At 34.8% G+C, this 25,658-nt stretch overlaps 1 pseudogene across 1 annotated transcript in view; it reads left to right on the forward strand.

Moving 5' to 3' along the window:
• The first annotated feature begins 3,073 nt into the window (after window positions 1-3,073).
• LOC114302121 (MLO-like protein 3) overlaps window positions 3,074-25,658 on the forward strand; it is a 31,066-nt pseudogene continuing 8,481 nt past the window's right edge. Inside the window, exons 1-13 of the transcript XR_014341467.1 lie at window positions 3,074-3,249; window positions 3,347-3,493; window positions 4,347-4,463; window positions 4,660-4,720; window positions 8,298-8,386; window positions 8,800-8,874; window positions 8,998-9,089; window positions 9,558-9,607; window positions 10,038-10,078; window positions 10,202-10,375; window positions 10,944-10,978; window positions 22,326-22,393; window positions 22,519-22,579. The product of XR_014341467.1 is annotated as an MLO-like protein 3 (transcript). The remainder of the gene's footprint in view (window positions 3,250-3,346; window positions 3,494-4,346; window positions 4,464-4,659; window positions 4,721-8,297; window positions 8,387-8,799; window positions 8,875-8,997; window positions 9,090-9,557; window positions 9,608-10,037; window positions 10,079-10,201; window positions 10,376-10,943; window positions 10,979-22,325; window positions 22,394-22,518; window positions 22,580-25,658) is intronic.

Here is a 25,658-nt window from a genome sequence, read left to right on the forward strand (position 1 = left end):
AGTTGGCCTTGAAACAGACAGACGGAGCATATTGATCACACGATATGCGACACGTGACCTACATAACACATAACAGACACACACTTGAAACACACATTCTAATTGCATAAAACTTACGTCGTTGGTTTTTAGTGTGTTTCTAACCTTAAATCCTCACTATAGTGTCTTAAAAATGGCCTATGAATGCCTAGGATGAAATGAGGATGCAAACATACACTTTAAAACACTTTTCAAAATTTTCAAAAAACAGGTGTCTCGCTCGAGCGTGGCTTTCTACGCTTGAGCGGACATGCAGACAAAAGATCTTTGCTCGAGTGTGACTTCCTTCGCTCAAGCGGATTGTAAACTACAGTAAAAGTGCTGGATACACAAAAATCACGCTCGATGGGCGCTCGATCCACGCTCGAGCGTGAGACACAAGTCCTCGCTCGAGCGTGCATTCCCTCGCTCGAGCCGACTGCAAACATGTGAAAAGTACTGGATACACGCATTTCACGCTCGAGCGTTACTTTCCACGCTCAAGCGGGATGCATGTATTCAGAGTGTACGCTCGAGCGTAAAGTCCTACGCTCGAGTGTAGGTCCAAAATCTGGAATTTTCAGATTGAACCTCCAAGCTCAAAACCAACTTTTAAGCATTAATTTCGATCCTCTTGGGCTAATTTTCTGAAAAATACTTGTAAACTCATAGTATAAGATGTTTCAAAGATCAATTTATAAAATCAATGCCCAAAGGTGAGTCAATTAAACACAATTTCAAATAAAATATCAAGAACATAACTCAAATGTAACATGCATGAATTCTCATGACTTCTAATGCTCCAAAACATGATTCAAAGCAAAATTAAGCTCAAGAATAGGATGAATTCATAGACTATAACAAAAATGTGGACATGCACGTGAAAATTCATGAAAAACAACTCTAAAATCCAAGAATATGTGCATGCATGCATGAATTCACTCTCAAATCCAACTCTTAAAGCCAATTCTAGACTTTAAACTCTAATCTTCCATGAACCATGCAAGAATTAATCTTAAATTCACATTTGAAAGGGGAATCTCCTACCTTAAATCTTGAATTCCAAGTCTAAGAGTTTAAATTTGCCAAGCCTTTTCAAGTTTTCTAATTCTCCAAGCCAATTCTAGATGAATCAATCTTGTTCTCCTACTCCCCCTCTCTCATACGGTTTGGGTTTCTAAGAACATGGCTGAAGAGTCATGTATGAAGGTGCCAAACAAGTTTGTAATGGTCGCCCTCTAAGTGGCAATATAGTAATAAATTTGAACTAATGTAATTTAGCCTTATTTAATTCAATTTAATCATACCAAATCAAATTTCACCTAAATTTACCATAAAATCACATAAATTCTAATTAGCATAAGACATTAATCAATTTCAGGTTCAGCCGCCAATAAGGCTTTCAATTCGCAAACCGAACTAAAACGCGAACAGATATAAACACCCTAATGCAATACACATATGCATTTAAATTTAGAATTTTGCCTTAATTACTAATTAGGCATAATTAATCATGGATTAACGTTAATCAGGGATTGGGGTTATTACAGTGAATAACATAATTTGAGCATTAGAGGAAATTGGGATACTAAATTTAAACAATTTTGATACATTGAGAACTAAATTGATACAATTTAAATATTGGTAATCAAATTGAAATACTTTTACATATTATGAACTAAATTGAAACACTTTTATATATTAGGGACCAAAATGTAAGAGTGATAAACAAACTAAACAGCTCGAGCTCAACTAATTTTTGGCTTATTAAAAGCTTGTTGAAGCTCGGTTCGTTAAATAAACAAGTCAAACTTGAACACATTTAATAACTCGCTGTTTTCAAACTAATTTTGAACAATCAATTGATCCTTCGGCTTGGTTCAATAAATCTAAAATTACATAAAATATTAAATTATTCGAGTTCGGCTTGATAAAAGTTCGTTTGAGATTGACTCAAAAGTTTAACAAACCAAACTTGAACAAATTTTGAAAGTTATTAAAGTCATCAAACCAAGGTTGAACATTTAACTCGTTCAAGTTGTTTATTACCCGACCAAAATAGCGCAGGGTCCATATTTTGAAAACTAATAGTACAATTAACCTAAAAAAAAAATCATAAAAAGTGTTTGTGCTTGTTTGTTTGTGTTTTTCTGTTTTTTTTTTTTTTTCTTTTTGGTAGTAAAACAGTCTTCCAAATTAAAAAATAAAAAAATAAAAAATTCTGAGAGTGCTTCTTGAGAATTGAATGCTTCTCTCTCTCTCAAATTCCTTCCATTTGAAAGCGAAGGAAAACGTCCCCCCCCACACCACAATTTCCTTCCCCAATTTCCTCGCATCGAAACGTGGTCAACCATCACGATTTAAATTTTGATTAGTGGATTGTCAAAACTCTTGATTTTCATGGCCAAATGTAGATTCTCAATTCTTGGATTATTTATTTGGGTTCACACCTTTTTTTAAAGAATATTTAATATAAGTCTGATCTATATGATATGTGATATGCTATTCTAATAATATGAGTATAAAAGATCATTTTTTTAGAGTAAATAATTGTATATCTATATATTATTAGATGTACATACAATTACTTGATAAATTTGACGAATTACGCAATTTTTTTTCTTTTCTTTTTGTTTCAAAATTTGGCATTGAACATTCAGGGATCCAAAGAGAAGCATTATTTGAGACCTTGTACTTTTACATTTCACTTAAAAAGATAAAAGTCAATTTAAAATAGTTATTAGAAAATTTTAAAAAGATAAAATCTATTATTATTGCTTCATATTTTAACTATTTACATAACAAAGCAAAAAAATAGTAGACCAAAATCTAGAGTGATAAATTAATTGAAAGCAATATCACTTAAACATTATTGTTATTACATTTTTAATTATAAAATTGAATCAAGAGCTGATTGAAAAGGTTGACCCAAACACACAAAGGAAAGCAAAAAACCATTTTTAATTATAAATACATATAAGACTCTAGTTTCTTCTTGTAGTCATATGTCGCCAATGTTGATCCAGTCTCCACACCATAGGAAGGCAAACTAACAACCACCACTTCATCCTCCAGCAGCAGCAGCAGCAGCAGCAGCAGAAGATCATGGCAGGCGGAGGTACATCCGGTCAGTCTCTTGAGTACACTCCGACATGGGCCTTTGCCACTGTCTGTTTCTTCATCATTGCCATCTCCATTATTATCGAGCACTCCATCCATCTCATCACCAAAGTAAGCGTGCACGCACACACACACACATATATATCTTTGTTACTTTGATTATTGTTGAATGAAACAGATGTTGATTCAATACTTCTAATTGGTACAGTGGCTCAAAAGAAATCGGAAGTCTGCCCTCTATGATGCTGTTGAAAAGCTCAAATCTGGTTTGATAATGAATAACTGTCCAGAGATTCAATACAGTTCTACTTACATAAAAATCAATAACATAATAAGATTCAACCCTCTCACACAAGCGGGAGACCTATAAAAAGAGTGGGACTCCACTCATGTGAGAGGATTTTGTCCGTTCTCTAATTAGTTTCTGTGTTCTCAGACTATGTCATTTCAATTTTTATAAAATCTTAGAACACATAAACTTGTCACAAAAAGACACAGAATATATGTAAACAAACAAGATTTTCAAACAATAAATCCTATAAAATTTTGTCTATTCATGTGAATTCTATGTTAATTTCTGTGTTTGATTTCTGCACCTGTAGTAGAACCGTCATACGATGTTTGATTTAGATTTAGATTTTGTTTATGTTTTTTTTGGAATTGTTTTTGCAGAGCTTATGTTACTAGGGTTCATGTCACTCATACTAGCAGTAACACAAGAGTGTTCTCGTAAAAATTTTCAAATTTTCAAATTTATTCCTTTCTTCAATTCTATAAAGCTCAAAAAATTCTGTGTGGTTTGATTTCAGAACCTGTTTTCAAAAATATTTTTAAAAAATAGGAATTAATTTGACAAAAATAAACATCTAAAAGATATTTTCAAAATTTTTAAAAAATATTTATGTACCCCAAATTATGAGTATTTTTTTAAATATATTTATACCAAATTAATTTATAATTTTCTTAGAATTCTTATAGAAAATTTCTTCTGAAAAACAAACCAAGCAGGTTTCAACCTATTCACATGTGGCAGTTATTGGATCATGGTGCATCTATGCATACTAATATATAACGGGAGAAACTATCATGGTGCATCTATGTATACTAATATAAAGGGAGAAATTAATTTATAATTTTATTTGAATTTCGTTAATTTAAAGGACAAATTTGTAAAGATGTAGTTAATATCTACCCACTGAAATTTGCAGGGAAAGGTTTCACTAGTGTCACAAGAAGGGATACACCAGCTTCACATATTCTTCTTTGTGCTAGCAGTCATGCAAATTGTTTATAGTGTACTTACCATGGCTTTGGGTAGGCTCAAGGTAACAAGCTATATTGTCCACTACAAATTTTAGCATCCATCCTTGGCCATACTTTTTTCATTTCTTTTAAGTGCACATAATCCGATTACAGAATTAGACATAATCATATTTAATTCTGTAATCGAATTTTATGTGCTTAAATTTTTTCTATATTTCCCCTTTTGTTTTCATTTTTATTTGTTTTTAATCCATGTAGATGAGGCGTTGGAAAGCTTGGGAGAAAGAAACTCAAACAACTGAGTACCAAGCTGCAAACGGTATGTCTAAAAACTTTAAAAAAATATTATAAAATAATGAGTTTCACGTTTATTTATTATTTATGAATTTAATTACTTTTGTGTTTAGGGTTAAGGAAATTTGAAAAAATAACTTGTTTTAATATGACTCAAAAATTTATTCTAATGTTTTGTTACCAAATTTAGTTGTTAAAATTGTCATTATTATATTTTTAGTGACAAAATTGAACATTTACTAATATATTACTATCGTCTTGGGGACTAAATTTGTTGTCTAAGAAAGTAAACCCTTCAATACAACATAATAGTCTCTAAAATTACATTTATTAGCAATATTTTACAATTGTCACTAAATGTTTTTTTTTTTTTCTCGAGATGACTCACATGACGACTGGAATTGGTTTCTTAATAATTTTTGCAATAAAATTCACTTGAGGAAGAAAAAGTTTGATACCTACAATTCTTATATGTTATAGTGAATAATCTTACCTTGTTTATCCGGTATCTTCACACCATGTATTTTTCCTATCACTCTAACTTTATTAAAAAAAAGAAAAGAAAAAGAAATTGATATAAGTATATCCTTGTAGTAGTTATTACATTTTTTTTTAAATATTAATGTAATTTATCCTTAAGTTGGGATCATATATAAATTGATAATCCAAACACTTCATTATACTTTTTTGTTGAAAACTTTTCCGATTCAAATTAATTTTTTTCTTTTCTTTTCTTTTTTTTGATCGGCGAAAGTCAATAATTAATTGTTAAATTAACACATTGTAAGAGTTGAAACTCACGTCCATATACACGGTAAGAAAATTTTACTCTCCCATTTCACGCCTAAAAGCGAAACCCAAGATCTCCTCTCTAGAAGAGATTTGATGACCAAAAGGCTGACCACATAGGCTTCTAGATTTGATGACCAAAAGGCTGACCACATAGGCTAGAGTGGTCACAACGGCAAATTGATCTAATCAACATAAGTTTGGGAACTTTGAAAAATTATATTAATATTAAAAATAAAATTTTAACAAAAAGCAGAAAAAATAATGTATACAGGCCAGGGTTTTTCTTTGCACGAGAGGTGGCCCTACCATGTATTTTTTGGGTCATTTTCCATGTGATTTTTCGGCTTTGTAGACTTTCCAGTGCCATATTGCTGCGCTATGGACAACTCGATTTGGGGATGCTGCTACGCGAATCACACGAGCAATTGCTGTGTAATGAAATGGACTCATTTTGAGTTTTATTTTAATAATCTAAACCGTTCATATTTTAAAATACATCAAGTAGAATGTGCCTGAAAAAAATCAAATTAATCGGTTATCGTTTATCCATTCATCCACTCATATTTGTATCTACAAAAATAAATAATAATTGTGATTTAAAGTATTAAAATAAATACAAATGTGAGTAGATGAATAAGTAAACAATATCTGATTAACTTGATATTTTGCAGGCATGTTCTACTTGATATATTTTAAAATGTGAACGATTCGAATTATTAAAATGAGTTCCAAAATGGGTCTATTTTACCGCACAATAATTGCTACTACACGGGCTGCGCAGCAGCATCCCAATTCCATGGACAACTCTCTTCTACCAAAACATGCATATCAATTCTTTGGAAAAAAAATGAATTTGTTTACATAATGGAAACAAAACACAATATTTTAATTTGTCTAAAGAATGCTATTAAGCTTTCCATTTTCTCATATGATTTCTCTCTGTTTCATTATTTTTCATATCTATTTTATTCATATTGTATTTTGTGGGCCTTATTCCCAGCTCAAAATGATAATTTGAACCATTTATCTTGTAAGTCCAACAATAAAGATGAGTTGTGCAAAAATTTAATTTTATTGAACATTAATGCACTTGCACAAATTACATTTTGTTTTTAAAAATGGACGGAAACTATTTAAACGTGAACCATCTATTTTATAAAACAAAATATGATTTGTTCATCTATTAATCGATATTCGATGAATCTAATTTTTTAAACTGATGATTTTCACAGTAAGGTTTATCAGATGAGGTGTTAAGATCACTAACAAAATACATCAAGGAGAATAATGGTATAAAAAAATAGCCATTCCCACCTTTTAATGTACAATGTGTGATATAAAATATGGTATATGTATCATTATTATTGTCTAAAACAGTGTACTCTCTTTAAAAAGTGTATTAATCTCATCTAAAATTGGAAATTAATCTGATCAAAAAAAATAAAATTGGAAATTTTATTATTTTAAGCTAATCAAAAAATGTATTTCATTCACACATTTTGAAAGTTCGAACAAAATGAAACTCGTTGGTTGGGCGGTCTTTTTGCATGCATGAGTACTTATGTAATCAAGCCTAAGATATTCAAAAGTGTTGAAATTTACTTATTAAGGTAATATTAGATGTAGAAACTAATTCACTGGTCTGAGATAGAGTTCTATTTCTTTATCTTTCAAAAATTTTATTTTATTTGAAGAATTTTAGGTCTTCACGTTAATGTTTTTGGTAAGCTGGTCCGGTCAATGTTCACATAAGGACTCTTACAAAATTTAAAAATATTATTTATCCACAATTTTTGTCTTAAAATTCATTCTAAAATAAGACGTATAATGATTGAAGTCTATCGATATAATTTTATAAATACTTTTTTAAATAATTTTTTTTGAGTTGTATTGTTATACTAAGGGGTGGTTTGGAATGATCTAAATAAGTGCACTTTGGGTATGGGTGGAGTTTGAAGTGATGTGGTAGAGAGGTGATCTGACTTAAATAAGATGATGTGACTTAAATAGAATAGTGACTTTTTGACTTTTTTAGATTATGACAAACAAGGCCTAAATTTCATGAAAAATTAATTTGTCACACTCTTTAGGAGTCTGTGAACAAAACACCAAACCTGATTAGTCTAAAATTATTTTTTTTGATAACTGAGGTATCCGGGCTCTGGTTTTTGACCCGTCTGACTAATCCTCTGAGAGCAATCACAGCAACTCACCGTCGTGGCTCCCGCTTAAATCCCAAGTTTAATCCCATGGAGAATCGAACCCGTGATCGTGCGCCTAGAATTTTTGGATGTTGATTCCACCTAGAATTGTAGTATAAAATTATAGTGTGTTGAATCCACCTATAATTGTTGTCTATTATTTTAAATTAATTTAAACTTGTGTTTTATTAACACACTTTGACTCATAGATGAATAACAACTTGGTTGGTGGATAGGTGGACTCAATTTAAAATGGTAAATTACTTTGAAATTATGTGAATTTAAGACTTTTCATAGTGTAACTCAAATTTGTTTTACTTTTCTTTGGGAAATATCATCAACCCTGCAAATTGCAAGATAAGTTGCAAGTTACTGTTTTCTTACTTTGGAGGCCATGACCTAATATAATATCAACTAGTTATGCATTATATGGCTTTCTAGAGCTAGTTTTGATAGAATTTGCTCTTATTTAGGCTTGTAACATGAGCAAGTTAAATCCTGCTTAATTAACCCAAATGAATATTGCATATACATGAGTTCCAATTTCAATATCGTAAACAAAATAATCTAGCTTTTTTGTCCCCTTCTAATATATGATTTGTTTAATAGATCCAAATCGATTTAGATTCACTAGACAAACAACATTTGGGAGACGTCACATGACGCATTGTACAGATTCAACAGCTCACCTGTGGATTGTAAGTTATAGTCTATATCTTACCTCTCCCTATATGGCATGGGTTTTTCGTTTGCCAGATTAAAGAGGAGGGATTGGAACTTCTTGTCTATTGTTTGGCAAAAATATCTTATCTTGAGATTTGGCTCTTATCCTTTATAGGGGGACTAATTGAGCTAGGGGATAACTAATCGCACCCCATGGCATCAATTAATCCCTCCACTTCAAATTATCCTCTCTTCTGATCTAACATTCTAAAATAATCGTCTCCTCATTATTTCATTATGCGTACACGTAATTTAACTCTTTTCCTATGGTATTCAATTTTTGAAAAAATAATTCAGCAAACAAACACGATCTTATTGTCCTTTTAAAGTAATATAGTTTTGATGATTTGCATTTGGGTACTTAATAAGTAACTGTGAAATTGTATAGAAATGTTTTTTCAGACAATTCTTCAAGTCAGTAGCGAAAGTTGATTACCTCACCTTGAGACACGGTTTTATCTCGGTAATGGTCTCTCAATTCTAATCTTATTAATTTTCAAATTGATTTCATCAAAAAATTGTGATGGAAAATGAGTTCTTGATTGATTAACCATGTGATTTTATTTTGTGAAATTTCACAATCAAGGCTCATTTGTCTGAGAGGCACAACAACTTCAATTTCCAGAAGTACATACAGAGATCCTTGGAAGAAGATTTTAAAGTGATAGTCAGTATCAGGTTGTAGATTATTTTCACTCTTTGCTCTTCATGGTTGTCATCGTATATTAAACAATATAATTAAACGTTTTAATTAATAATTTATATACCCCTTTCATATATTTCATTTACATATTTTGAAAGGACGGTTTGGGCCACTAGTAAAGCTTGTCATTAGCGTTCTTAACAGTGCAACTTTAGTTGAGTTACAAAAACAATCTCAAAGATTCAAGAGAATACTACGTACATCTTGCCACTAGTAAGGATGCCATAACCTCATCACCCAGAAAAAGTATCTTGAAAATGAATTGTGTGATTCAAATTTATTATGATATAATATACGTACATCATGTTAGAACAAAATTAAATCTATATAAATGTACTTAAATTCACCAATCTTTTCCATTTTCCTTTTTAAATTTTTAGCCTAATTCATGATCCAAAAGCAATCTAACTTACTCTGATAGTGTGTTGTCTTTGTCTTGGCAGCCCACTTTTGTGGTTAATAGTTGTCATCTTTATGCTCGTGGTTGTTCAAGGTGAGTATATGGTTTTCTCCTAGAATTCCTTTATTTTATTTTTACTCTTTTATTTTATTTTGTAATTAAGATTTTTTGGATTAAATACATCAAATCTCACAGTTTTGGGTTAACTTGCCCAATTTCTGTTAGTTAATGGGTAATAAGATGGATGGCATACGATGATTTTTGCCGATTTTGTGCTAAAATGTCTATTTTTTCCTTAGTTAATGTTGAGTTTGCTAAGGGTAAATTAGTATTTTTGCTTGTTTAGTTAACGGTGTCAATGTATAGGGGATGTCAAACTAATTTTCCTAAATTTGTGAAATTTGCTGTATTTAATTCAAATATCAAGGAAATGAATATAATTTATCTCTTTTTATTATTATTATTATTATTTATTTTCAAATAAGAATGTTTGATCTAAAAAATTGTTTTTGGATCGAATCAGGTTGGCACGCGTATCTCTTTATATCATTTATCCCACTACTAGTAAGTATATACATCTTGCCGCAAAAAATACCAAATTGAAACTTGTATGAAGTTTCATTGGTCTCCTCTCCGTGGATCAATGATAATTAAAGTGTCTAATTTTATATGTATATATATATGTAGATAGTGCTAGTGCTTGGAACTAAACTAGAAGTGATAGTCGCAAGAATGGCTCTTCAACTCAACAATCAGGACAATGTAATCAAAGGAGCCCCTCTTGTTCAACCCCATGATGATCTTTTCTGGTTTGGGCGCCCAAGATTTGTTCTCACTCTTCTCCATTTGACTCTCTTTCTGGTACCTACCTACCAACTTTAATTCCTCCTTTGTGTTAATGCATTAAGGTTTGTGTTTGGATTTTCAATTTGTAAAATAAAACAAAACAAAACGAAAACAAAAATAAATAATTTTCTATTAGGTAAATTATAATATATTCTCTGAGCATTGCTTAAAATTCAAGTTGTCCCTTATAGTTTTGAAAATTACATTTCGTCCCTTAAAATTTTTTATTTCATAAAGTCAATTAACAATTTTAATGATGTCAAAAATATATTTCAATTAATAATTCAGACAATTTTATTATTATATAGGAGAGCAGTTAAAATTTTTATTTTTTCAATTAATTCCATTAATTAAAAAATTCTAATAGAGGAGTATTTATAATTTTTCAAGGGACAATCCATATTTTATGTAAACCTCATAGAGTGTATTTGTAATTTTTCCTTCTCTATTTGCTTCAAATCATTTAAAGAAAAAAAACAAGAACTAAAACGAGGATTTAAAGAAAAAGACAAAAACTCTTCTTAAGTTGTTTTGGATTATTAGAGTACTAGCAAATTGCTACATTTTTTCCTGATTATTTCAGAATGCATTCGAGCTTGCATTCTTCTTTGGGTAACGGTAAGTCTTTTCCTTCTCCTTTTAAGTCTAGAAGTAGATTAAGATCTTATCATGTTGGGCTGAGCCAACAGTTCAACCCACTAACCCTTCCGTACCAAGCCCATTCAGCAAGGCTTCAACTTAGGTTGTGTTTGGTTAGGAGATTTGATGAAGAATTTGGAAAGAGAAATAAAAAAGATAGGTAAAATATAAATAACACGTTTTCCCTTTCTCTTTTTAATTTCATTTTCAAATCTCCCAATTAAACACAACGTTAACGTGTTAGGCCATGAACCGGCTCACCTAGCAAAGCCCGTGGACAGGTTTAGGCACCAATTTCATGGGTTAAGTTTACATGTAGTTGACAGTCACACCCAAAAAAAAAAAAAAAAGGGAACGTTACAGGCAGTTGTGGGATTTTGTGAGACCCACATCCATCTAATGTGGATATTTTTTTGAGAAAATTATTTAAAAGTTTGTAACTATCCTATCAATTTTTGCATTGATCTTGACCAATTATGGTAGACCATATAGAAAAAAAAGTAAGGACAGAACTCCATATTTTCACCATATTAAATAAGTGGTTCCAATATGGTATGTAGGGATGTAATCGGTGGAGGAAACTATTTATTAAAATAAGTGAACTGTGTGTATTTTAAAAAAATACAAAATGACTTATACAATAAAAGTTTAAATAATTTCAGAATGTAAATTATTTTTTAGAAACCAAAAAATTATTCTGTAACAGAATAATATTTCCGTAGACCATAAAAAGAAAAGAATAAGACTACAAACTGTAAAAAAATAAAATAATATAAATAGAACTTACAGGATGTAGAAAATGTAGAAGTACAGAAAAAGTTGAGGCGTGTGTTGGACACACTTTCTTTAAGATCGTTACGTCCTCACTATGGTGCTAGAGAACAATGATGCCAATGTCCCAAGATGCAACGACTACACCTAAAAACGCAACACTACGATATTGGGACTGGGAACAGACTATGTTGTATTCTCTCTTTCAGAAACATAGAAGAACAAATATGCAGAAGTATGCACTCAAGGAGAAGAGAAAAACGAATAATGGAATTGCTTGGACAAGATCTGAATTTATAGGCAAGATGGTGACTATTTAGATGGGTTTGGAACCCCTCTGAACAGTTGCGAATTTGAAAACAGCTAGAATGAAGAGAGGTGATCGAAGAAGGAAGGGATGTCATTGTTCGGGTTTGAATTCGAAAATTTCTAGCAAAAATTTGAATTTTCCCGCAAAAGTTTTTGAAATTTTCAAATAAATTTTGTCCAAAAAATTAAAATTAGGACCCACACCACGCACCAGCGCCCGGTCGGACGACGGCGGGGCGTGCGTGTGGGAGATTTAGGTCAAACCCACTTTGCCCATAACTCCCATCCTTACAAAACTTGGGATGCCCCTTAGGACCCATCCCAATCCCAAGTATGTCAACCTAGAGTTTATATACTCATGTAAACTCTCTCTTTGTTTCAATGTAGGACAAGCCATTTAATGAGCAAACCCACTTTGTCTCTTCAACTTCTATTTTCATGAAACTGAAAATGACGTCAACTTCCCATTTGCTCGGAAATGTTTTTGATGAACCGTCTTCGAGACATGATTCAACACGTGACCACTCGGACCCACCTCAAATAATGCATGGGTCCCACGTCAATTTGTTGGGCTCAAAATTACCCAAAAATAAGCGTAGAAACTCAAAATTTCTAACAATCTCCCACATGAATGGAGTTGACGGAAACAGACATACAGCAATATGCAAAAAATGCGTGAGAGTACATTAAGGAGATACCCTACTTCAGGATAGGAAGCTTTTGGCTTTGAACCTCCCATAGTGAAAATCTATCGGATTTACTAGCTGTCTAGTGGATGCATTGCCTTGAACTGTTTAGCTGTTGGTGTAAGTCAAGGCAATAGATTACACACAGAGTATTACTAGACACAGTCTTGTTCTACGGTTGTGTTCATTTTGGCCATGAACTATACTTGGCTCAGTGAGTGCTCTAGAGAATTTATCCTTGTTAATTTTCATAGAACCGGCTCAGTTCACATTTATATAGGTGATTCTTATTAAGAATGTCCTGCCACACTCCACTTGGATAACCAAGATATAAAAATCATTAAAAGCAAAGCTTATCCTGACAACGCTGCAGGGATCACTCTTCTCTAGTGATCGAGGAATTTACATAATTCGGTTGTCCTATTGAACCTAGTTCTTGGAATCTCCAGTCTTCTAGGTTGGGTTGCCATTATGGAAATTCTTAGTTAATAGGCTTTAATCACATTTCCCTTGATAAATTAAACACTTTCTCTCTGGCTAGCCATTTCGTTAACGGATTCACAATATTATCTCTAGATCTTATATAGTCAATGATAATTATACCATTCGAGAGCAATTGCCTAACGGTATTATGTCATCGACAAATGTGTCGAGACTTGCCGTTATACATATGATTTTGTGCCTGTTCTATTGTTGTTTCATTGTTACAATGTATGCATATAGCTGGCATAGGTTTTGGCCACATCAGAATATCTTCTAGAAAATTTTGAAGCCCCTCTGCTTCTTCTTCTGTTTTATCCAAAGCAATAAACTCTAATTCCATTGTGGACCTTGCAATGCAAGTATGCTTAGAGGATTTCCAAGAGATTGTTGCGCCTCCTAGAGTAAAGACATATCCACTAGTGGACTTTGAATCATTGGTATCCGATATCTAATTTGCATCACTATACCCTTCAAGTACTGCTGGATATTTTGTATAATGCAATCCATAATTTTGGGTATGTTTTAGATATCTAAGTACCCTAATTATAGCTGTCCAATGATCCTTCCCCAGATTACTAGTGTACCTACTCAATTTGCTGACTGCAAAGGTTATATCAAGCCGTGTGTAGTTCATTAAGTACATCAAGCTTCCAATGATTTGAGAGTACTCTAATTGTGATATGCTTTTACCTGTATTCTTTAATCAAAAATGTTTTAGATCACTAATTAGTGGTGGCTCTAATGATGTGGCAGTGGGTCCCACTCACTGCCACATTTGTTTTGTGCCTTGTTTTTTTTTTTTTCTTTTTTTTTTTTCAATTGCCACCTCACTAGTGGTGGTATTAGTGATGATAAATTAGTGGGCTATAGCATTGCTCATTCTTTAATAAATGAACATTAGCATCTATAGGTGTCTTAGCAGGACGGTTGTCATGCTTCCCAAATTTTTTCAGAATTTTCTCAACGTAATGAGGCTGAGATAAGGCATATCCATCAGATGTTTTAGAAATTTTCATTCCAAGTATGACATCTGCTACTCCTATATCTTTCATATCAAACCTTTTGTTTAACAATTTCTTGGTAGACTTTATCATTTCGATATTACTACCAATGATGAGCATATCATCTACATAGAGACAAATGATGACATAACCTCAATTAGTATTTTTGACATAGACACATTTGTCACACTCGTTTATCCTAAACCCATCCAAAATCATAACATGATCAAATTTCTCATGTCATTGTTTTGGTGCTTGCTTTAATCCATATAAAGATTTGACAAGTCTGCAAACCTTCTTCTCTTGGCTAGGAACTCTGAATCCCTCGAGTTGTTCCATGTAGATTTCTTCATTTAAATTTCCATTTAAGAAGGCGGTCTTAACATCCATTTACTGTATTTCAAGATTACACAAAGCTGCTATAGCAATCAACATACAAATGGATGTTATTCTTGTTACAGGAGAGGTGTCAAAGTAGTTAAGATCTTCCTTTTGTCTATACCCCTTAATTACAAGACGAGCCTTGTATTTATCAATTGACGTATTGGCTTCCATCTTCCTTTTGAAAATCCAATTTTATCCAAGTTGTTTGCACCATAGAGGAAGATCAACCAACTCCCAAGTATGGTTTTGTAGAATAGACTCAGCTTCACCATTTATTGCCTCTTTCTATAAGGTGCTTTAGAACTTGATATCGCTTCCTTAAAGCTTTGAGGCTCATTTTCTAACATAAAAGTTAGAAAATCTGGACAAAAAGATTTAGATGTCCTTAGTCTTTTTCCACGTGTAGGCTCATATTCCTGTTGGTCTTCGCCACTTTCAATGGTGGCTTTAAAGTTCGTTTATTAGAAGAACTTAGCTCTTCCAATCCAGATGACTCGGCTTGTTCAGCCATTGTCACTGTATCTACAAGAATTTGATTCTCTTCATCCTTTTTCCAAGGAAAGATATGTTCGAAAAAGGATGCATTTCTTGACTTGATAATAATATTTGCATTTATATTGAGAATACTTGATTTAAGTATCAAAAACTGATATGCACTACTATTGTTTGCATAACTGATGAATACACAATCAACGGTTCTTGGTCCAATTTTAGTCTTTTTAGGACTAGGGATCGCTGCTTTTGCCAGGCACTCCATACTTTTAAGTAATTATAAGAAGGTTGATGACCTTTTCATAATTCATAAGGTGTTTGGTTAATTTTCTTATGAGGTATCATAGTTAGGACATAATTTGCTGATAAAATAGCCTCTCCCCACAAGTTCTGGGGTAAACCCGAACTTACCAACAAGGTATTCCTCATCTCTTTAAGAATGCGGTTTATCCTTTCACCCACTTTGCTTGACTGAGAAGAATAAGGTGTAGTGGTTTGATAAATAACACCAAGTTCTGAGTAGAACCCATCAAATGGTGCATCATATTCACGGCCTCTATCACTTCTCACAATCTTAATCTTTTTGCCAAGTTGATTTTCAACTTCTACCTTATATTGCTTAAAAGCTTCTAAGGCCTCATCTTTGATTTGCAATAAGTACACATACGAATATCTAGTGTAATCATCAATAAAAGTTATGTAGTATTTTTTACCACCTCTAGTTTGCACAAATTTTAAATTACTAATGTCGGTGTGAATTAAACCTAGAGGTTCAATACTTCTCTCGATTTTATTAAATGATATTCTAGTCATTTTAGCTTCAACACATACTTCACATGTATGATTAGGATCAAAATTAAAATTAGGCAAACATTATAGATTTACAAGTCTAAGCAAAGAATCATAATTTGCATGTCCTAATCTACCATGCCATAAATGAGAATGATCAATAATATAACCAAAGATGTGTTCTTATTATTAGAAGCAATAGTTGGTACAACAGTTAACACATTGAGCTTAAAAAGCTCATCAGTCATATAGCTACGGCCTACATACATTCCAGTCTTAGTAAACTATTTCAGATTCAAATACTAGCCTAAACCCATTCTTAATCAACAATGACCTAGAAACTAAATTTTTTTGCGAATTTCTGGAACATAGAATACATTGTTAAGAGTGAGTTCCTTTCCTTAGTTCATCTTCAGCACTATCTTCCTTTTTTCTTCTATAGTTAATGTGGAGGAGTTTTCCATGAAAAGCTAATCGCCATTTTCCACCACTTTGTAGGATGTGAACATTTTCTTGTCTGCACAAATATGGCGGGTTGCTCCAGTATCCACCCACCATTATTTAGGGTTGCCCACCAAGTTAGCCTCAGAGACTACTACAGAAAGGTTGATGTCTACCAATCCATCAAAACAATCGTAACCTTTGGTTATGTTGGCTTATGCCAGTTTCTCGCTGGAACTTGCTTCATCCTTGCGGCTTCGATAATCCTTTGTTCGATGTCTATCGCCACCACACACATAGCACTTGCCTTTGAATATTTTGTTGTTCTCACCTTTGAAGGCTTGCTTGGACCCTTTGCCATCATGCTTTCTCTTCTTGTTGTTGTTGGACCTTGAACTCTATCATTGTTCCATAACATTTTCCTTAGCTTGCATGATTTGGTTCCCAGACTTCTTCTCGAATTTACTGTTGTCCTCTTCAATCCTCAGTCACATAATAAGTTCTTCCAACTTTATTTCCTTGCGCTTGTGCTTAAGGTAATTTTTGAAATCCTTCAATACTGGTGAAAGTTTTCAATAATAGCAGCAACTTGAAATTATTCAGTCTGAATCATTCCATCGGCAATGATATCATGTAGGATCAACTGAATTTCTTGGACTTGGCCAATCATCGTTTTAGAATCTAACATTCTAAAATCTAGAAAATGTTCGACAACAAAATTTTTTGCACCAGCATCTTCTATTTTGTACTTCAATTCAAGAGATTCCCACAGTTCTTTGCCCATTTTCTTTACACAATACATATTGTATAAAGAATTGTCAAGTCCATTAGGTGTGTAATTCCGAAACAGGAAGTCACCTTGTTTCCTGGCATCTACCATAGCGACAAGTTGACAATCAGCGTCCTTCCCCTCTGTCTATTTCGGGGCCTCCTTACGAATGTACTGGGCCAAATGCAAAGTTGTAAGATAAAACAACATTTTTTGCTGCCATATCTTAAACTATGTTCTATTGAATTTTTCCAGTTTTTCTCCATGGTTTATTGGCATTGTAGGAGTCACTGGCGGTGGTTCCGAGACTGTTGGGGTCATGATCGGAATAGTCTCAGCACTATCCGTTGACATGTTTATGAAATTCACAATTCAGAAACCCAAATAAACACACACACTAAATAGTAAAATAAATAACGATCTTAAGTTGTAGGAAACTATTTATTAAAACAAGTGAACTGTGTGTATTAAAAAAGATACAAAATGACTTTTATAATAAAAGTCTAAATAATTTCATAATGTAAATTATTTTTTGGAAACCAAAAAATTATTCTATAACAGAATAATATTTCTGAAAACCACAAAAAGAAAAGAAAATGACTACAAACTGTAAATAAAATAAAATAATATGAATAGAACTTACAGGATGTAGAAAATGCAGAAGTATAGAAAAAGTTGAGATGTGTGTTGGATACACTTTCCTTAAGATCGTTACGTCCTCACTGTGTTGCTCGAGAACAATGACGCCGACCTCCCTGGATGCAACGACTATACCCAACAACACAACACGACGAGATTGGGATTGGTGAACAGACTATGTTGTATTCTCTCTTACGGAAACACAGAAGAACAAATATGCAAAAGTATGCACTTAAAGAGAGGAGAAAAACGAATGATGGAATTGTTTGGACAATGTCTGAATTTATGGGCAAGATGGTGACTGTTCGGATGGGTTTGGAACTCCTCCAAACAGGTGCGAATCTGAAAACTGTCGGAGTGTAGAGAGGTGACCAAAGAATGAAGGGATGCCACTGTTCGGATTTGAATTTGAAAATTTCCTACACAAATTTGAATTTCAATTTGGAATTTTGAATTTTTCCTCAAAAGTTTTTGAAAAAATTCAAATGAATTTTGTCTAAAACATTAAAGTTAGGACATGACCCACACAACACACCCGACACGGCCGGTTGAACGGCGGCGGCGGTGCGCGTGTGGTGGATTTGGGTCGAACACACTTTGTCCATAACTGCCTTTCTTACAAAACTTGGGGTGCCCTTTGTGGCTCATCCCAAGTATGCCAACCTATATAAACTCTCTCTATTTTTCAATGTGGGACAAGCTATTTAATAAGCAAATCCACTTTGTCTCTTCAACTTCCATTTTTACGAACTCGAAAATGACGTCAACTTTCCATTCATTCGGAAATGTTTTTGACGAATTGTCTTCGAGGCATGATTCAACACGTGACAAAGAACATGTCACCACTCAAACCCACCTCAAATGGTGCATGGGTCTCGCGTCAATTTGGGCTCAAAATTGCCCAAAAATCAGCCTAGAAACTCAAAATTTCCAACAATCGGTTCGGCACGGTTGGTGTTTAGGTGAAATTTTACATCGAATTGATAATGTTGGTCATATTATATTAACAACAGATACAAATTGAATTTTTCACTAAACCGCACCAATTCAAACGGTTCGACTCGGTGCGATTTTCGATTTATGATCTTTCAAATTTGAGTTATTTCTTAAATTTGTATTATAGTAAATAATATATATAAAAATATTGAATTAGCCATTTGTACATTACTTCAATATCCAATCTAACCATTCACAAAAATACAAACAAAAGAATTAATAAATACTAAGTGTTTAAGCTTTTACTAAAATAGAATTAGAAACAAAATATAATTTGAAAACCAAAGTCTTGACACCAAAGCAAAACCAAAGTTTAAAACCATCATCCCATTAGACTAAATAACAAGTCTATCAAGTGGAGTTAAAATAAAAAATTGAAAACAGCATAAACATCTTATATAGTTATATAGGCATAGTAGTAGCAAAACTTGACTCAAACACATATAAGTGGCAAACTAACAATTTATCACATTACCAATATCTATTTTCAAATGTGGAATATTTAAGAAAAAATAAACAATTAAGTGAATCAACTGAACTTTGTACTCAACCAACTTCATTATATATTTAATATGTGAAACTTTCGGTTGATTTCGGTTTAATTCGGTGTACAAGATGCCTAAACCGGTACCGAACCGAAAACTAAAAAAATTAATTTTAAAAACTGTACAGACCGATTCATATTAAAAAAATTGACCAAATATAACCAATTTGATTCGATTTGGTCAATTTTTTCAATTTTTCTTACATTCCTAATAGTAAGATCCCAAATTCCACTTTGTCCATACAACCTATCGTGAATAAACTGTGTGATCAAATCAAAGCCAATTATTTGGTCTAGAGCCATCCAATAATTTTTATTTTTTTTAATATTTTTTTGTGATTTAATTTTTTATACATTGAAATGTTGTTTTATGTTTTCCACATTCAACATAATTTCAAGACAAGTTGAACTATCAAAATTAATATATTCTTACTTTCACGACCTCATTCCGCCCCTAGTAGAATGGTGCCGTGATGGCCAGTAATCCGAGATTACCGAAGGCCAACTTTCAAAATTCACACACAATCAGAGTATTACATATGGGGCTAATAAGTGCGGAAGCAATAATTTATAATACAAGTGGTCCATAAGAGCAGTGCATAAGTCAAATGGAATGGCATACATCTTTACATAGCTTTACAACTTGAATACAAATAAAATGAAGTACAAAAATACATATTACATCTTAACAAAAGGACTTCACAAGCCGACATGTTCAAAATACATGAACTATAGGTCAAGGGACATAATCTTCCAGATTGCCGACATCCTCACTGCCGACATGACATACATACAAAACACACACCTCGGCGTAGCCGACTTCTTGCTTGTTACCTACATATATACATAGGGAGGGTGAGCTTGGATACTCAGTGAATGATATAAGTAATAAAGGGGTTAAATGAATGATACCCGAGATCTTTGGAAAACATACATATCATAGCTTGTTCAAAACATGAGATGAATCTAGTTAATCAATCTTGATCTTACAAAACTTACTTACTTACTTACTTTGGATGTTAATAGCATCTACATAATACAAGGAATGACATTCCGGACTTACAAAACCCACACGGTAAACCGTCAGTGGCAAAACAAGATAAGGCAAGGGAGATATCTCAAACAATTGTGCTACAAAAGTTTAGAGTCCTCTAGCACAAAGGACCTATGTTACGAAGGCTCGTAGCCCCCTAACACGAGAGTACTGCGAAAGTTTAGAGTCCTCCAGCACAAGGGACCTATGTTACAAAGGCCCGTAGCCCCTTAACACGAGAGTACTGCGAGAGTTTAGAGTCCTCCAGCACAATGGACTTTCCGAGAATGTCATCCAAACAAAGCTTACTTGATACATAAAAATAGGGATAATCATTCATACTTGATCAAATACTTTTCTAAAATGAAGCAAGGCTTTATCAAAACTTTATAACATAACTTTATTAAAAATACCACTCACCTAGCTCTTCGGACGTCGGGATCAAGGCAAAGGTCCAAGTCCTACAAACACATGGCAAAGTCTACTGAATGCACTTCTCAAAACAAGTCTTACATGCATGCAAATGATCTCGGGAAAACATGCTGGGAGTCAAAACACTGTTTTACATGTCAAAAAGACATGCTGGGTACCAACCAGGTCTTTGCCGAGATCCCACACCTCCAAGCCGAGGTGTGGTTACCTAGGCTTCGGCGTGCGATTGCATGCCGAGGTGCGCACAAGACAAACTAAAGGTGTAAGTGATCATACAAGGTAGGCGAAGGTGAGATACGATGCTTGGCCTAAGTGTGAGGTCTAGGTAAGAGTGATCTCGGTGACTACACTTCGGGAAGTATGGCCTGGAGATCTGGGTTTTCACCTGTGAAGAACAAGAAGAACATGAACATGAAGATCATGAAGAACATGAATGCTAAAATCATAACTTCTTTGTTACAAAAATCTGGGATTTCATGCTATGAGTTTGAAAACATGGACCTGGGTACCCATACTTGAAGACCATATGGAAACAAACACAAAAACATGGATCTTGGCATGAACTTTCGGATCAAAACATGACTTTTCTTGAAGAACACATGAACACTATTTTCTCTTTCTAAAACCGAACTTCAAAGCAATGCATGGCTTACAAATCATATCCAATCATGCAATGCAATAACATGAACATGAAGAACGACAAGAGCAGATCAAGAATCTAACCTTAGAACACGGATCTAACGGTTCGATCTCTGGGGATCAGGCTTGGAAATCTACTCTCTCTCAAGAACACCTCTCCCTCTTCTAGAGCTTCTCTCTCTTCTTCAAAACAAGATATAACAAATGATAGGTTTCTCCCTCTGCCGGCTGACTTAACACTCAGCTCGGACACGTGGCAGCGGCTGGTTGGTTCTCCTAAAAAAGGTGATAGATTGACAAGACAAGACTATGACAAAGTGTATCTAACAAGCTACCCGGCAAGGTACTTCGGAAAATGATGACATCGGCTAAGGACAAAGCTTCGGCAAATAAGGTGACAATGACCTCAGCTAGGAAGGACAACACTTGACTAAGCTGTGCCACACCTTGGCCTAAATGTGCCACACCTCGGTCTAGGTCATACCACTCGAGGACAAGATCACTTAGGTGCAAAGGTAACATCTTGGCCTAGATAATACACATCTCGGCCTTGGTGATGAACACCTCGGCCTAGATAATGACATCTCGGCCAATATGTCAGGGCAAAGGTAGAGGTCAAACAAAGTGGTTCCAAGATTCTTCTAGACTGAAGATGACCTCGGCTTGGAATGATCTAGGCTTAACATAACTTAGGCTCGAGACACCAAGGAAGGGACAAAGCATGCACACAACACTTAGGCAAATCACATAAGCACAAAACGAGACATGGACCTTACTTAGGCAAAACAAGTCATAAACATGCAAATGCAAGCTTAACGAGTCATAATCATACAAATGCTCATGAACATGACTAAGACATAAATGTGGGTTGTTACACTTACACTTACACTCACTATAGTTTGTGTTTTTGAAGTGCAGATACAGTTTGGGTTCAATTCATGTTACCATGAGCACACAGGGATTATTGTGACAAGAGTTGTGTTAGCGTAAGAAGCATCTATATAAACTTGCATTTTTCATTGCCACCACCACCTATTTTAGTGCAAAAAACTATTGTGAAATTATTTCAAATTCATGTTTGTTTTTCATTACTTATGATTTTATTCCTCAGGGTGGCAGTTCAGGTTCTTTGTAGCTATATTACACTTCCCCTTTATGCACTTGTGACACAGGTGAAACTACTACTATAGCGATCCCGGGTTTTACCCTTGTTGACCAGTGATCCGGACATGTGTCCGTGGATGTTGGTAGTTGTTTATTATCTTGTTTGTATCCTTTTTCTTCGTATTTGAGCTATAGGATGTGTTGGGCAGGTTTGTTACAGGTTGGTTGTGTTTGGGAGCCTAGTGTTGCTGCCCAGATTTTTGGACCTTCGCTCGAGCGAGGAGTTTGTCGCTCGAGCGAGAGTTGAGTTGTGTCTGGTGGGTCGAGCCAGGGTGGCTTCGCTCGAGCGAGCGATGGCGTCTGGTTCTGGACCTGAGAGTTGTGTTTCTTGGCTCGAGCGGTCTGGTTTGTTCTTCGCTCGAGCTAGAGGTCTGTCGCTCGAGCGTGCTTGTGGTTGCAGACCTGAGGGTTCGAGTTGTTGGCTCGAGCGAGCATTCCTTCGCTCGAGCGCACTTTTGAGTTTTTGGCTCGAGCAAGAGTTTCTTGGCTCGAGCGAGAGTATTCTGTGTCTGGTCGCTCGAGCGAGCGTGTTTTATATCAGCGGACAGTAGCGATTTTGAACTTCACTTTTTCACCTTCTCTTTTTGATCAAACCCTAAATCCGAGACTCTCTCTCTCTACACTTATATTCTCTCTAAGAATTGATCTCCCTAGAGTGTGAATCTAGCCTAGGGCCTTTGTTAAAAAGATAGAGGGCATTGAGAGCTTTGTTTTAATCTGAAAAAGTTTGGATTTGGAGCAAGTTGATCTTCGAGTCTTCATCTCCTTTTTGGCTCAAACTTCGAGGTAGGGATATCCTACTCCTCTCTATGGATTTTGTCTTTAAATTTTGGTATTTTGAGATGTTGGGGTTGGTTTGGTAATTTTGTGAAAGTTTGGGGACTTTTGTGTAATTTTACAAAAGTTGGGGTTTTATTCATAATAAACCTAGATGCATGTTTGGAATAGAGAAATGGAATAAATGTTAAATCATTGATGAAAATGGGACCTAAGGGTTGGAATGTTAATTATGGGAATTGACCTAATTACATTGTTTAATTAATTGGGATAATTAATTGTGAAGAGTGAGGAAATGAAATGTTGATTGAATATCCATTGTGCATTTATTTTCTGTTTAGAAATAACTGCTTTGGGCTATCGGTGGAGGATAGTCGTGATTGTTGTAGACAATGCATGATGATTAGGCAAACTGAAACTAATCAATGAAGTGTGTCATGGAACTTGACGGTTGATAGAATACATTAACTATATGTATTGAGTGATTGTATATAGAACCATTGTGTTTGTATACGTAATGTGTAGAGGAGGAGATGGGGGATGTACTCCGCGGTTTAGGGGAAGATAGGGGATGTACCTCTAAACCGGATAGTGTTGGGAGAAGATAGGGGATGAACTCCGTAGATACAGCTCATATGCTTGTCTAAAGAAGTGAAGATAGAGCTTATATGCTTATCTTTGTGATGTGTGGATATAGCTTATATGCTTATCTGTGGATATTGTAGTTATACATATCTGTTGTAGAATGCGGATATAGCTTATTTGCTTATCTGAGAATGTGGATATTGTTGTTATACATATCTGTTGATAATGTGGTTAGTGCTTATATGCCTATCCGTTGAAAAAGGGAAAATGAAAGGAAACTTGGACTCATAAGTCGTATGACATAAATATGTGATTTATGTGATTGTATCAGTGCTGGCCATCTATCAATTGCTAATATTTTAGTCATTGTTCATGGTTGGTTTAGTGTATTTCTACTGGGCTGTGGCTCACCCTATATGGGAATATCATTTTCAGGTGCAGGAAGCATGCCACCTCCAAGGACATAGCTTGGGAGGCTAGAGGCGGACATAATGTTGTCGTTTTACTTTTTGATGTATTACATGTAAATACAAGCCAAGGGCTTAAAGTGTATGAGTTAGTACTCTTTTTTGTGTAACCAAGTGTTAACTTGAAAAGCTGTAGGCCCGTAGGGCATTTTGCTTTTGTTGTTAACATGTAATACTTATGTAATAAGACTCTGAAGAAATGGAAGAATATGGTTATTTCATATGTTAATGAATCTCTTAATTGATGGGTTTAATGCTTTTATTTTGAGGGCGTTACAACTTGGTATCAGAGCGTACCGGGTTCGAATACTTTGGGTACGTGGGAAGTGATTAGTATCACAGTGGGTTCGTCTCGCTTGATAGAGACCTAGATGTAGTATCATATGCTATGTGCTTACTTGATAACATGCTTATGTGACTATGTGGGTATGGGATTTAATTTCTAGGATGTTGATTGGATCCTTGGGTTTCTGGGAGTCTTGTTGGAAAAGCACTTGATCAATGCTGCTTCTAACCGGAACTCTAGTAACGCCTCGGGACTATCATTATCCGGAAATGAAATTCGTAAGTGCTTATGTGTTTATGTGCTTATGTGGAGTGAATTACAGTTGTCCATGCATTAGGACGTGAGTGTTTAGTTTCGGCACATTTGTGAACGTGCTAATGTTCTGTGTTACCTTTATTAGGATGTCAGGACGAGGAAGAGGTGCTAGGCGTGGTAGACCTGCGAGGCAGGAAGTACCGTTACAGGGTGAGGTTTCGGCAGTGCAGGAGGGAGTTGGTCAGGCCAATGTGGCCGAGCCAGTGGGTCAGCAGGCCATGGGTGCCTTGGCCAGAGAGATAGCAGGAGCTTTGGGTATTCTTAGAGCTGGGAATCAGGCCGCTGAGGCAGGGCCTTCTTTCTTGAAGAGGGAGTTCTTCCGGTCTAATCCAGATGAGTTTATCGGGGATCCGAAGGAGCCACTGAAGGCTGATGAGTGGCTAGAGCAAATGAGTAAGACGCTCGAGATGCTTGGCATCAAGGACGGAGCACTGAAAGTGACCTTGGCATCCTTCCAACTGAAGGGAGATGCGGGTCAATGGTGGAAGTACGAGAAGGCTCGTGTTGGTGGTACTTGGGAGGCGTTTATAAATGCTTTTCAGGAGAGGTTTTTGTCTGCAGCAGCTAGGGAGAAGCTGAGGGATCAGTTTAGCCGGCTTAATCAGCAGGGCTTGTCAGTGGCCGAGTTTGAGGCTACCTTTACTAGTTTGTCCAGGT

The sequence above is a fragment of the Camellia sinensis genome, chromosome 10, assembly GCF_055761805.1.
Source record: "Camellia sinensis isolate YWXY chromosome 10, ASM5576180v1, whole genome shotgun sequence".
Taxonomy (NCBI): Eukaryota; Viridiplantae; Streptophyta; class Magnoliopsida; order Ericales; family Theaceae; genus Camellia; species Camellia sinensis.